Source organism: Crotalus tigris, unplaced genomic scaffold (genome assembly GCF_016545835.1).
Source record: "Crotalus tigris isolate CLP2741 ecotype Arizona unplaced genomic scaffold, ASM1654583v1 scf7180000018517.1768243, whole genome shotgun sequence".
NCBI lineage: Eukaryota > Metazoa > Chordata > Lepidosauria > Squamata > Viperidae > Crotalus > Crotalus tigris.
Window position 1 is genome coordinate 616,279 of NW_024097052.1, and position 14,797 is coordinate 631,075.

The 14,797-nt window shown below is 40.1% G+C and overlaps 1 protein-coding gene across 6 annotated transcripts in view; it reads right to left on the reverse strand.

Annotated features, from left to right (window-relative positions):
- The window catches only part of ZMYM4 (zinc finger MYM-type containing 4), a 58,393-nt gene extending 44,276 nt beyond the window's left edge, over window positions 1-14,117 (reverse strand). For 4 of the 6 annotated variants that reach the window (XM_039353368.1, XM_039353367.1, XM_039353363.1 and 1 more), the window contains exon 1: window positions 13,691-14,116. The gene's annotated coding sequence lies outside the window, so the exon portion shown is untranslated. Of the gene's footprint in view, window positions 1-13,690 lie in introns of all 6 variants that reach the window. The other 2 variants (XM_039353365.1, XM_039353366.1) reach the window with 1 other exon arrangement.
- Window positions 14,118-14,797: the final 680 nt, after the last annotated feature.

The window sequence follows — 14,797 nt, forward strand, 5'->3', positions numbered from 1 at the left end:
ACTGCCCCAGTGTTTTTACCGTAAAGCCAACACCAAAACCATCTAGGAGATCCTGGATCAGGGGTCTTCAAACTTGGCCCTTTCATGACTTGTGGATTTCAACTCCCAGAATTCCTCAGCCAGGCATTTCTGGGAGTTGAAGTCCACAAGTCATAAAAGGACCAAGTTTGAACAGGGGTCTTCAATGGTTTCATAACTTTACAAATAACGCCTTAAAGGCACAATACAATTGTTAATTATCTTGCCCTTTTTCCAAGGCAGAGCCTAAACTACTCTCCTATTTAATCATCACACTTCTTTTAAATAAACTGTCCTAGTGGCATCAGGAAGAACATACATTGGGATAAAAGTGTCCTGGGGTTTAGTATATATTATTGATTTGCTGCAAGGAAAACATCTTTTGGAGTATTTGTAAGTTAATCAAAATAGAACCGGAAGGGACCTTTGAGGTCTTCTAGAAGTTATATTATTAGAGGAAAGGATTATATTTTCTAGTTAGATTAGCAATAATCTGGATCTTCTTTTACATCATACAAATGCATAGTGCAAGGTCCATAGAAGAATTGCATCAGATCTACGATAACTAATGTACTGTAGCACAAAACATTATTTCAAAAGAAATATCCCAGAAAAGACATGTCAGAACAAATAATATAAGTGAATAATATAAGTCACCCTAATATTACAGGACTGCATACTGCCGCATAGTTCCCAGAGACCGGTGAGGTCCCACAGACTGGGCCTCCTTCAGGTCCCGTAGGCCAGACAATGTCGGCTGGCGGGCCCTCAGGGAAGGGCCTTTTCTGTGGTGGCTCCGACGTGGTGGAATCAACTTCCCCCCGAGATTCGAACTACTCCCACCTTGCCGGCCTTCAAGAAAGCCATTAAAATTCTCCTGTTCCGGCAGGCCTGGGGTTGATGTCCCCGGGGGGGCGGGGCGGGATACGATTGGGACATGGTGTATGAATGCACTCATTTTTATTGTTATATTTATTGTTTTAATTTTGTACGCCGCCCTGAGTCCCTAGGGATTGGGCGGTATATAAATTTTATTAATAAATAAATAAATATTGATATTATTGACATTGGAAGTGCTGCAAAAGGGTTGGGTTACTGAAGTAAAAATGGATGGCCATGTACATTGTTTAAATAAATAATAAATAAACATGCAACTATGTACATTCAAAAATGCAGTCCTCCATCTGCAATATGGAATTAAAAATACTGGCCTACTCCGCAGGTTCAGAAGATTACCAAGTCATTCTGTTTCAGAAGAGCAACATATAAAAATAGAAACACTTGTATTGAGTGGATCTACTGATGCACCTAGCTACGTACTCTTAATATTAAACAGCAGTTTTTAGGGAAGATGTCTTTTCTACTAATCTTTGAAATGCTAGTGAGTATGTGCTCTATCGTTGAACCATGCTTCTTTCTATTAAAAGTAACCCCTTTATCAGACAGCAATTACGTTTAGTCAACTTTTCCCAACACTGTAACTTTTTACAACCCAAATTCCGTCGAGAAATAACCGAAACCTTGACCCCCATTACGACAGGGCAACACTGAAATGTAAAACAAATATTCCAACAGCTTTCAGACGCCACGCATTTAATTCAAATCTCTTGATTTTTGTAACACAAAGATAGAAGTTGTGTATCTGAGCAAACTGAGACTGACGAGACTGACACAGAGCAACAATTTGGGGGGAAAAAATGCCTACGACCCAATCGTGTTTTACTCCTTCATAAAAAGTTCTCAGAACTTCGGTATTTCTGTTGAAATCGAAGAACTGTAACAATACATTTTTCAACTTGTATACGGAATGCTTTTTAAGGCAAACTGCTTCTTTTTTTAAAAAAAAGGTGCAGAATAGGCACATCATTTATGCAACAGCATCAAAATTTCAGATATTCCTGAGCCCTACAAAATAAGGTCTAGGCAGTAGCTCCCAGCCCTGGGACACACTGATGAGGGGGAGGGAGGGGGAATGTTAACCACTTTATCCAATATCACAGTCCCCTCCCCCTCCCCACAGGCTTGAGGAACTCCTTTTATCATTCAGAGAAACCCTGGCCATTCCACAAGGAAGTGCCTTTTTCCGGATCCTTTGCAGAATGATCAATTCCTACCTTCATAGCATCTAAAGAGAGAGGAGAAAGAAGTGCAATGGGTAACAAAGAGCCAGCCTGCTGCATATACCTGCTGCAGGAAAAGCAGCATTTCCAACAGGAAGTGAACCTCTAGAGGTCAGGACAGCCATAGAGCGCAGCTAAGGAGGGAGCCTGCTTGAGCTGTGAACTCGGGAAGGTTCTGCTGGAAGTGTAGAGCCCCCTAGCCTTAGCAGCTGTTGCAGCTGCCCGGGTCTAGCGCCAGCCGGTCAGCCGCTACAACTGCAAGGAGAGGGTCATTGCATGCTCATTCTCTTTGCTCTCAATGCAACTGGGTGTTCACCTACCCTCTTTATTCAAGAACATTCCCAGCATGGCCAGCTCAGCTAAAAATCAGTGGATTATAATTCCCCACTTAAAAGAGGATCACACACACCTCGGTTCCAATTTACATGAAAGCTGGGACGTGACCGTTGAAGTAAAGACTAGGATGGAGAAAGCCCGAACAGCATTCTTCAAAATGAAAAAGGTCTTCCGCAGCCACGACATAAGCCCAAGACTGAAAATCAGCCTTGTCAGATGCTATGTTTTTCCTATCCTGCTCTATGGAGTAGAGAGTCGGTCTCTGACAGAAGGCCATCTGAAGAGACTAGAAGCATTTGAAATGTGGATTTACAGGCGGCTGTTACGTATAGGCTGGGTTGACAAGATCAGAAATGAGGAGGGGATAAGCCGCCTGGGAAAGCCAAGGGAAATCATCATTATGCTCATTAATCATCATTAAATCATTAAAAAACGAAAATTAGAATATTTCGGACATGTGATGCGACACCCAGAAAAATACGGCATACTCGCATTTAACCCTCCAGGGAAAAATTGAAGGCAAACGAGGTCCAGGCAGAAGAAGGACATCGTGGCTTCAAAATCTAAGAGACCGGTTTGGACAAAACTCAGCAGCAATTTTTTGTGCAGCTGCTGATAAAAACAGGACCGCCAACATGATCACCAACGTCCGATAACGGATATGGCACAAGAAGAAGAGGAGACTTAAAAGAGCTGTTCAAGGCAAGTGAAAATACACGCCTGTTTCATATTTTCTCAAGCAAGGCAAAGTTAGATGGAAATGTTGAGTTGTTCCAATTGTTCAAGTATAGGATGAGCAAAGTGATCAGGGTAAGGGTGTTAGGGAAAACTACCTATGATGCAGGTAATAATAACCGTATCAGTATCTGGGGTCAACAATATTTTTTTTAACTAGTCCTACTTTTCTTTCCTTAACAGTAGCTTGACAATCAGCAGTTAAGGTTTGTTAAGGAAAAATGTCACATATTCAGCAGCTGTAAAAAAAAAAATGGGGAAAATTAAACTCACCACAGAATTCCTCAAGGGCATGCATGATTCTGCTATTTACACTGTAGTACATGGAACACATACACACACATACAAATGAGATTCATGACAAATTCACACAAACACACACAGGTAATGTTTGAAGCTGCTTTTCAAAAGGGACAAATCTGAGCTAGTGCAAATATGTCAGGAAAATATTCCAGCAAAATTGCATCACAAAAATAAAGTTGAACAGCGGAAAGTATGGTTTGGACCAAGGTCGTCTAAAGATGTTTTGGTTCAGCTTTATACAGAAATGGATTTCTTTTTTTTAAGAGTCCCACTTAATTTATTTTTACATTTGAAAAATATAATTATTTTATTTTTGCATTCTTCCTGAAGGAGGAGGAAGATTACTAAAATCTTGGCACCCTCCAGATGTTGGAAGTTCAGTATTAGCCATATGTGATCATTATACCTAAGTTTTCTATTTCAGCAATAACTTGTTTTCCCCAAACACAAAGAGCAGTTTTGCTCAAGAGAGCCAATGTCTGGGATTTGCATAGTGATTCCTTGTAGCAGGAACACTGCTTTGCTGTTGCTTTATCACTTTGTTCCACTTTTTCCAACTATGCTCATGGAAGCTCTAAGCATTATTCCCAAAAATACTTAGGTCATAGGAAACTGGTTTTTCTAGATAAAATTATGGGTTCATCTGTAAGTCTAGAGAGGTACCGATAATTGTGTTATTTATGGAATTAGGCAGCATTATTGCTATCTTCTGGGGGGGGGCCTTCGTGGTATCCAAAGCAGAACATCCAGTTTCAGCTATAGTTTCATTCCATACAGCATTAAACTTGTGAACTCTCAAGCTTCCTCCTTCCATTATATATTCAAGATGGACAGCATTTAATATTTTGTTATGTATATATAGGGGTGTGGGTCTATACATATATGTTGTACATAGTATGTTTAGGTATGTGTCATGTATGATGTGTTCACTTTGAGAGCAGGCAACTAAATTTCAGTTTTGATGTGTGCCGTTGTGCCCACAGTAAAAAAAATGACAGTAAAGGTTATCTTGTCTTATCTTATCATTATTTCTCAGCCATACCTGGAGACCCCAAGATTTAATCTGGGACATTTATGTTTGATTTTTATCCTTCCTTTATTAGTTTATAAGTAACTCAGGGTGACAACATACCTAATACTCCTTCCTCTTCCTATTTTTCCTCACAACAATCCTATGAGATGGGTTGGGCTGACAGAGACTGGCATCCAGCGGGCATTTATGCCTAAGGCAGGATTAGAACTCAGACTCCTGGTTTCTACGCCAACACCTTAACCACTACTCCAGATCAGCTCTCTACATGCAAAAGCACCGATGTAGCCAAAGATCCACACCGGGCAAGACTAGGAACATATAAATGTCTCAATGTAAATCCTTGTTTTGAAAATAAATCACTCCTTTCATAATAATATAGAACAGTATAGATGCCTGGGTCATATTACAAAGAGGTTTGGAAATCCCCTCAATCAAAGATAACCAAAGAACAGAGGACAAAAAACAGAGATTGAAAATCCCTTTGAAGTTGATCCACTTTTTAAAACTTGGACATAAGGTTTCAGCAGCATTTTCATTTATTCAATATTCCCAGTCTTTTTAAAAAGAAAATTCCACAGGAAAAAAAAACTTCCAAGAAAAACATCCAATTAGGTTTAGGGTGTGTGTGTGTGTGTGTGTGTGTGTGTGAGAGAGAGAGAGAGAGAGAGAGAGAGAGAGGTGTTTTTCTCTGTCACATACACATCCATGATTCTCTAATTTTTGTCTAGTCCACTTGCCGACAACATTGTCAAAGTTTCTGTAATGAAGTTGCAATTGAAGCAATTTCAGATTGTCAAGTTTATGAACAGTTCTATGGTGGTGTTGACACAGGTGATTTTTGTGGATGACTCCAAAGTTTAAATGAGCTAAAAACAGAAGGGGGGGGGGGAGAAAACAAAAACAGGGCTTTGTTATATGAATCTAGGGCAGTGGTTCTCAACGTTTGTGTGACGGCGACCCCCGTCACACAAACGTTCTGTGCATTCGCGGCGCCGCCCCCTGAGGGGAGAAAATGGCGGATCACCTTCTTTGGCGACCCCCGAAAAATGGTCGATCGACCCCAAATGGGGTCACGACCCATAGGTTGAGAACCGTTGATCTAGGGGAAGAGGATGAACTCACTCTTGCTATAAAAACTCTTTCTCTCTTGAGACTACCATTTGACTCATGGAATATCTGTGTATTTTCCCCATACAGGGAAAGATCATGCCAGAAAGAGGAAAATCTCATCAGGACAACATCCACAACTATCAAGAATAAACTGCTTTCCTTTTAAAAAACAAGTCCAATTCTCTCTCTCTCTCTCTCTCTCACACACACACACACACACTCACACACACACACACACACACTCCTCAAATCTGTTACTCGTTGACCATACTTTTCCTAGATAACTATGGCAATTCCATCGGTTGCCACAATCATTAAAAATGTAAAAGCCTCATTAATCAAAGAACATTTTAAAAAAATCAAGAAACCTACATAAACAGAGTCACTGATAGTCAAGAATGTCAAATGAATCATAGTTGGTGACACAGCCAGCCAGACTGTTATTATTGTTAGCAATAACGTATGTAATACAGCACATATTTCAGATTCCAACAGACTACAACGGTCCCAGATCTCAGATGAAATTCCTGTCACTGACCTCCTGTATCACATTCTGGATGTTTAGAACACATAGCCTGCAACAATTAGAGGCCTTTGGGGATGACCACCACATTGCAAATAACAACAACAACAACAACAACAATAATAATAGACGAGAAAGAACTGGAGAAGATAACAAAATACAAAGACCTACAAATAGAAATAGAAAGACTGTGGCAAAAGCAAGCAAGGGTAGTACCAATAGTCATTGGCTCCTTGGGTGCAATCCCAAAACAACTGGAGCACCACTTGAACACCATTGGCATTGACAAATTCGCTGTTAGTCAATTGCAAAAGGCGGCCTTACTAGGAACTGCTTCCATCCTGCGAAGATACCTGTAATACCATCAAACATCCACATCTGCCTATCCCAGGTCCTGGGTAACGACTCGATAGGTAGACAAAATGCCAAATCCAGTCTGAACATCTGGCTGACTGTGCGATGATCCATAATAATAATAAAATAATAATAATAATAATAATACCACCCCCAGTGAGGCACTACCATCGAGTCCAACCCCCTGCTCAGGCAGGAAACCACATATGCTTAGTATGTTGATTTTTCAACAAGCGGTTTCTACATTCTGTTACCAACCTCTTGGTATTGGAAGATCAGGTATATTTGCCTAGGCAAACTAGGCCTATGCTGCTCAAAAGAAGAAATAACTAACCTGTGCCCTCTCAAGAGATTTTTAAACTATAACTACCAGAAGCCTGGGTGATAAAACTGTCCAACATAGGCAAAGGGGCACTTTGGAGGATTGTATTCTGTGATGTTCATTTAAATTATTTTATCTTTGATTATCTAGTTTCAGCAGGTAAGCGTCCAAGATAAAGCTCAAATCCTGATGAATACATGGGTGATCTATGCTGTTGTATTATTGGCATAACATAGAAATGGTTTCTTATAGCTTTCTTATGGGATTTTTTTTTAATTTTCCGGTCTGTAGTGCTGGGATTTCCAAATGGTTCCTCATTCAAGTACTATCTGCCCAGATCGTAAACAGGCTGCCATTTGCTATGAATTAAAAAAATAAAAACATAACAATTATGCACTGATTCAAAATATATTTGGTGGGCCTTGGAATATAATCCATTCACCTCATGATTGGGTACATCTGCTGAGTGAATTTGGCAAATGGCCATATAAAAGGCGTGCTATTATGTTTTTATAGATAAAACTTTGGGAATTACCGGGATACACCTAAACATGCGGTATACAGGATTAAGACATGTTTCAAATAAAATCATACAAGTTTTGGGTAAACAATAACTAAAAAGAATTCTTTTTCTTTTTCAAATATGAATAATACACTTGACTATGCTTTCATCTTTCTTCCCTCTCGCTTCTGCATTATGCTTATAAATTTAAAGGTGTGAATTACCTTCAGCCTACTAGCTGAAAAGTAGAATACAAATACAGATATAAAAATAAGGAAACTTATTTTAAGCCAGCAAAGGAGTGCAAAATGATTATAACCAAACTTTTCTTTGCATAAGCTGCACATATACATTTCCAATGAAAGTGAAAAGGTGTATTTTTCAGAAATGGAAAATATCTCTAATCAATTAGTATAACATTATCAAACTGGGAAGTGTAATGACTATATTGCTAGTCAAATTTGAAATTAAAACTTGTAAATATACAATCACATGTAAATGAATACAGACCTTCAGGCACACTAATGTTTCCAATATCCTAATTTTCCCTTAAACTGTCTCAGTAAGATAAGTGTGCTTTATTTACTTAGCTATTCCATTTTTAAAATATATAAATGTCCTTCAAATAACTCTTGGTCTACGCTTTAAATGTTTTTCAATATAAAGTTTAAGATATGCTAATAAAATATCCTTGGTAGTTGAATAATGTAATCCTTGGGCTGTGATCCTATTCAGGCATTATGTAAATAAACCCAAATGAAATAACTGGAACTAAATTCAAAATAGAATGGTATAGAACACCTTCATTCTCAAGTTCAATTCCTTCTCACTATTAGCAAATTGTATCATATATTGATACAATGTAAAAGATAACACTATTTATACTATTTTAGCTTGGTTTTACTAAATAAACACAAAACAGTACTGCTTTAATTTGAAACAATTTTACAGATTTTTTTTACAGACAATAGACACCATGCATTAAAGTTAAGATTTCTGAAATAAAAGCAGAAAATTAATGTTATAATGTGTACAGTTATGAAAATAACAGGTAAACTCTTCATGTACTGCAAAAATGCAATTGTACAGCCCTTAAGGGTTTGGCATAACTTATTTTGCTTTCAGGCCATGGGGATCAACCAAGGACTATTTTGTTCTAAATGTAATAGTAGTAGTAAAACATTCTTCCCAACTGGCACCTTCCAGATATGTTGAGACTGAAAATTAGTCAACATGAAGATCCTAATAACTACAGTGCAAAATACATCTGGGAAGCAACAAGCTGCGGAAAACTGCATTGCATTAGACTAGCAGAAGAGTGGAACATTTTACAGTATTATGCTATAACTTTGAGTTCAGTCCTAATCTAAATTTGTAATAGTTGGAAGTTGTTCTGAACAACTTGGCCAACCAAGTTGGTGCAAATAATCAATTCCAAATAATTTGCTATGAACAAGCCCGCTTGGCTTCGCGATATTAGTGCAAATTATATGAACTCAATCTCTTAATAACTGATGTTTCTCAGTTTTGGCCACGGAACAACAATTAATTAGAAACCCCTGATCTGATTTTTGATATTCAATCAAAGTCGCCTGCTTTTTCCAAAGGCAAGATAGTATAAAAAATTAAATTAAAAAACAAAGCCTCGTATGAATTCAGGAGTTTGGAAATTTTAATTTCAACATTACTGTGCAGTGACTGGCAAGCACAAAACTTACCAGCACAGTCAATTTATGCAATTCTCATTCATTTCCCCAGCAACTCCTTTAAGATAAATAATTAACATGATGGTTTTATAACCAAGGAGCAAAAGCATACAAAGCAAGCATGGAAAAGGTATTTCAAACTGAATCACTATAAATATCCAATTTAAGAAGTTGAAATTTGATTTATTAGCAAAGCTGAGGGTAGTAATGGAAAATTTAAATAACATGACACTCTGCCTTTGGCAAAATAATATTCTGAATAACCGGGAAGGTAAGGTTTTTACAGTTCTGATCCATCAAATTTGCTATTCTTCTTTTTGCACAGAGATGTCTTTCTAATTTTTACTGCGTTTTTCAGTCTTAATTCACAAAGAAACCATCATTTTTAAATATTATAGTTCATGTACTTCAGAGACAAAGTGAAAATGAGAAGGGAAAAATGAGAAAACAAAGGGAAAATGCAAATGTTATCTAAATTAATCCAGATGTGTGAAAATCCACCTGCCCGATATCAGTTGCTGAATTTGACATTAAAACTCTTGGCTCTTTAGATATTTTCTCCGAAGATTTTCTCCAGATTTCCTCGCAATGTTAGGGGAAACATATTACTGTACTGGGTTCTGATCAATATACAATATTGATGCCATTAGAGCATGACTCTTTTTCTGGCAACCCCTGATCCTCACCTGGTCATCAGGTGTCTGTTTTCATGGAGTACTGGTTTTGATTCTTTTAAAGCTGATTTATAGATTAAAATAAATATCCATCTAAAGAATTCTATTTCTTTGGCAATTAGTGGTCCTAATATATTTCATGTCCAAAGAATACATCTAAACAAATAGGGTTACAAGATTAAGTTTTGTACTCTGACAAGACTACAGTTTGTCTTTTTTATAGCTTAGAGTGATTATGATTTGTCCAAACAAGCTCATGTAAACTGTTTTTATGTTGGCTTGCTTAGTGTTATTCTAGTACAGTGGTTCTCAACCTGTGGGTCGGGACCCCATTTGGGGTCGAACGACCATTTCACGGGGGTCGCCAAACAACGCAGTCCGCCATTTTTTTCCTCCTTTTCCTTAGCTGTGCTACTCCCTTTTAGTCTATTGGCTTTTGAAAGCCAATAGAATAGACTCTCTTGAATAGAGTCTAATTCTATTGGCTTTCAAAAGCCAATAGGAATTGTCCAGGCTGTCTCTGCCCTGCTGAGCCTGCCAAAAGTCCCATTCTGCAAATGGTGCTGCACCAGTTGAGTAGTCCTTGACTTACGACCGGTTTGAGTAGTCCTCGACTTACGACTGGTTGGGGTCGTGGCATTAAAAAGGTTGAGAACCACCTTTAAAATAATGGGCACTTTATTAAACCACTGCCTCCATTCACCAATTATCATTAAAATAATGGGCACTTTATTAAACCACTGCCTCCATTCACCAATTATAATACCGAATATGTGGCTTAATAAATAGTTATTTAACATTACATTAGGTTTTTTTTCTTCCTAATGTTTTTCCTGCAAGTGTAGAACTTTTTTTATTTCTGGAACGGCCAAATAGTGATCCACTGATCATGACAGGAATTGATGGACTGGCTTATTGCCCAACCCAGACATAATGGATTGAGAGAAAGGGGCTTTCATGCCTAAGGCAGGACTAGAACCCACAATCTCCTGGTTTCTAGCGGGTGCCCTCACCACTAGACCAAACTGGCTCTCGTATTTTTAAAAAGAAATGCTATAGTAGATTTTCATTCATTTAGGGAAACTGAAAATGCTTTGATTCAAAACTTTCCAGAAATCACATTTCATTGGTAGAAAGACAGTTTGATGGGTATTGTCTATATTATTATGGTGGAATAACAATTCTCAACACTTTAAAATTGTATTTTTCAATGAAGAATATTTCCTTATTATTCTAGGAAAGGCTACTGCAAGGAATGAAATATGTAGAATTAAATTCCATTCATAGTAGAAAAATTAAACTATGAAATGAACAATTAAATTGATTTGACACTAGTATAAAAGTCCTAAGAATATATCATTTTAATATATAATTTAGAACCACAATGAGACAATTAGTATTACTCGCTCAGCTACTCAAATCCAAGTCTGACTGCTTTACTCAGGGCTAAAATAAAATGTGTAATAAGTACAAGAAATTGTATTTTTATTAGCTACTTCAATTAAACTGCAGTTGCATTATTATCTTGACAGCTAAACAAATGAAATATATTTTCCTTGACAAGAATAAACTATTATATGCATGTGATAGCTGGCATCTAATAAAAGTCTATTTATACAAGTTCTGCATTAATTATAAGAGATGCCATCCAATATGTTAGTGACACAAAATATTGGCACAGATTTCAAATTGTCCTGCCATTCACATAAAAGAGATAATTGTCTGTAATCCTTCATCTATTTGCAGCCTCTTCATATATTCCATGAATCCCTCAATTCTTAAGAGTTAATTTTTAGGGAGAAAAACCAAAGCCCCTTCCATGAACCTGAAATTATTATATTTTTAGAAGATCCAAGCCAAAGCAAATGTTATTGATAGGAAATATAATTTATAATTTTTACTAAGCAGCTCACACACATAGCCAGAATCTTCACCTTCATCCCAAACACAAGCATATTAGCAGACATACCTTCTATTTGACACAGCAAACTCCATCTCTTCCATGCTATGACATCACAAAACATAGGTGGGACTGCAGCAAAATTCTAGTGGAAAAGGCATGTAGTTTGACCAGCAGGAGAGAAAGTTTAAAATAGATTGTTCAATTACATACTAGTTCTCTGTAACTGAAGTCCTTCATTTGCCAAGAGAATCAAAGTGTCATTGCCAATAGCAGGATTTCAATATTCATTGTGCTTTTATCCATTTTTTTCAAAAAAGGTAAGATTTGTGATTTAATTTTTTATTCTAACTAAGAACTGTAATCTGAGCACAGTGAAGTTAAGACTGGTGATGCCCAACCTTTTTACATACCGGTAGTTTCCCTTGCATATTAGACTTAGACATATTAAAAAATGATATCATGATGAAGTGTAAGTGCACGTATCTGTGACAATATTTCAACAATTTAAAAAGGAAATGGTCATACAGCTTAGACCAGTGGTGGCAAACCTATGGCACAGGTGCCAGAGGCGGCACTCAGAGCCCTCTCTGTGGGCACGCACGCCATCGCCCCAGTCCTAGGCCTTCAGCTGGGTTTTATAAAACCTTTTCGCTTTAGGCCTCCGCTGCCATGTGCAAAAAAAAAAAAAAAAAAAAAAAAAAAAAGCTTCAATCAGTCAATTTTAACTTCTCACGGAAAAAAAGATCTTGCAAAGTTGGAATTGATTGAACTTTTTAGTCCCACCCAGTCTGCCGTTACCACCGCAGCCACGCCCAGCCAATGGGCCACACCCACTCAGCACTAGATGATGCATAAGTGGGTTTTGGATTGCAGTTTGGGCACTCAGTCTCTAAAAGGTTCGCCATCACTGTCTTAGACTACAAATAGGAAACTCATTATATTCCAGTAATATGAAACAGAACCAACACCAAGGTTGCATGAGACTCCCATATAAATACATCCCATTAATGTCAAGCTCACCAAGTTGAATCCACCTGTCCATCTACCCAAAAAAACAAAAACTGATGTTACCCAATATTTAACAAGTCACAAATCCAAATCGGTTTACTAGGCTATATATCACAAAGGCCTCCTTTAACGTCTCCAGTCATTTATGGGCCAAAAAGGAGAGAGATAATGAAAATCAATACAATACAGTCATCACATTACTCTTTTAAGAAATACAGTATCCTCCCAAAGAGGAAGGTTGCAGAGCGACATACGCAAGGCTTTAGTATGTGTCTTTAACTGTAAACCTACCAATGCCCTTTGGCTCCACCATTATCAAGATGTTAACTCACAAGGATAAATCCTAAGGCAAATAACTCTTTGCCCCCATTCTCCAGGTACCCAAGCACTCTTTTGCCCGCATACCCTCTAATCAGTCCTCCTTTTACCCATGCTTCCCCCCCCCCCCGTTATCCAACTTTTCCACTCTCTACCTTCTGTTCTCTTTCATCTGCTCAACTCCAAGGGCCTTCCCCCTGGGACAGGTGCTGCATCTCCCTTCACCACTATGTCCTTTCCAACCTCTTCAAGCCTCCTCCCAACCTGCTAGATCTGCTGCCCCAAAGGAAAACTAGTCCCTATCTCCATGAAACTCCCTTCTAGCTTTGCTTTTGAGATTCTCCAGGTCCAGCAAAGCTTTCCCCAGTTACCTCTGATCTCCTTCACTCCCTCCATGCCATCAAAGGGGACAGACCACCCCCCCCCCAAAGCAAAGCAACAAGGCCACCCTCCATGATCCTTTGGCAAAGACCCTTCCCATCATTCCTCTCTCAGCTCTGCAGGCTCTCTCATTGCCTGGGTCAACCTTGCTGGACCCCCCCCCGGCCCCCCAAGTCTCATAGCATCCTCTCCAGCCTCATCCATCTCCCACAGAGACCCTCCCCCCATTCCTGAGCCCCACAACCTCCCTTGACTCAACTGGACCCTCCAGCTTAACCTCAACCAGGCACCCTCCCCCCCACCCAGCTCACCTCCTGGCCCCGCCCCCGACCCCGCCCACTCACTCTGGCGCGCGGTCCTGGGCCCTCCTCCTTGGCCGCCGCCATTTTGGGGGGCCCGCCGCCAATGGGGAGGGGGAGGGGAGGTGGTCCTCTTCCTCGCTCCCAGGCCGAGGGGAAGGGGGGGTGCGGGCGCTGCCACCTCAGAGGGCGCTCCGGGAAGGTCCCTAGCCGCCTTCGGGAGGCGCGCGAGGCGGCGGGTGGGCTAGGGCACAGCGCCTCCTTCAGGAGCTCAAGGGCGCCCAGCCCTCCACGGGGGGAAGAAAAAGGAAAAGAAAAGAAACAGAAGCGAGGCAACCGAGCCCAAACTGAGGCGGCGGTCGGAGGGACCCTCCAGGCCCCGCGACCCTCTTAAAGCTGCAGAGACCTGCCCAAGCCGAGAGGGGCGGGGAGAAGGCTAGTGCGCACGCGCCCGGCGCAGGCGCACGGCCCCTCAGCCCATCGCCCTGCCCTTTTTTTTTCCGGCCTTCCCCGTCTCCTCCCCTTCGCGCCGGCGCAGTCGAGGCCTCATCCTGTGGAGGTTGGAGCACGTTAGGACTGGTCTTAGAATGGCGCCCTCTTAAAGGGCCATGCGCCCCTTTCTGGAGGAAGAGCCAAGCCAGAAAGTGGGTCAATGGCCAGCCAGTAGGAAGCTAAAATTAAGAAGTTCGAGGGGGGATTTAGAATAAGAGATGGATTTGGCTATAGTAGCCGTAGGAAGGGGCAAGGCTACCCCACCACTATAGAGCACCTTGGTGCTGGATGCTTCTTTGTACAGGTGGCTGCCATAGCATCTTTGGCCATAACTCTTTTCCACCACCCTTTTCGTTGGGTTGGCCAAGTCTTCCAAAGCCACTTTTTCCCCCATGCAGAAGAATACCGCTTCCAGCACACATGACCTTGCTGGTTGGTGCAGGATCCAGATTCCAGTTAAGTCCCTTAAAGCAAATAAATAGATATCCCTGGTGGATGCGTTAATAGCAAGGTCTCGTTGCTGAACAATGCAACAAGGTCTCATGGCTAAATGATGCAGAACCTACAAGAGGTTATGAAAAGTTAAAATGTGCTGCTAGCTGCTTTTGGAAGGCCGACGGGCGCAGGGGTCCAATATGTGGAGCCCTATTTAAATTTTTA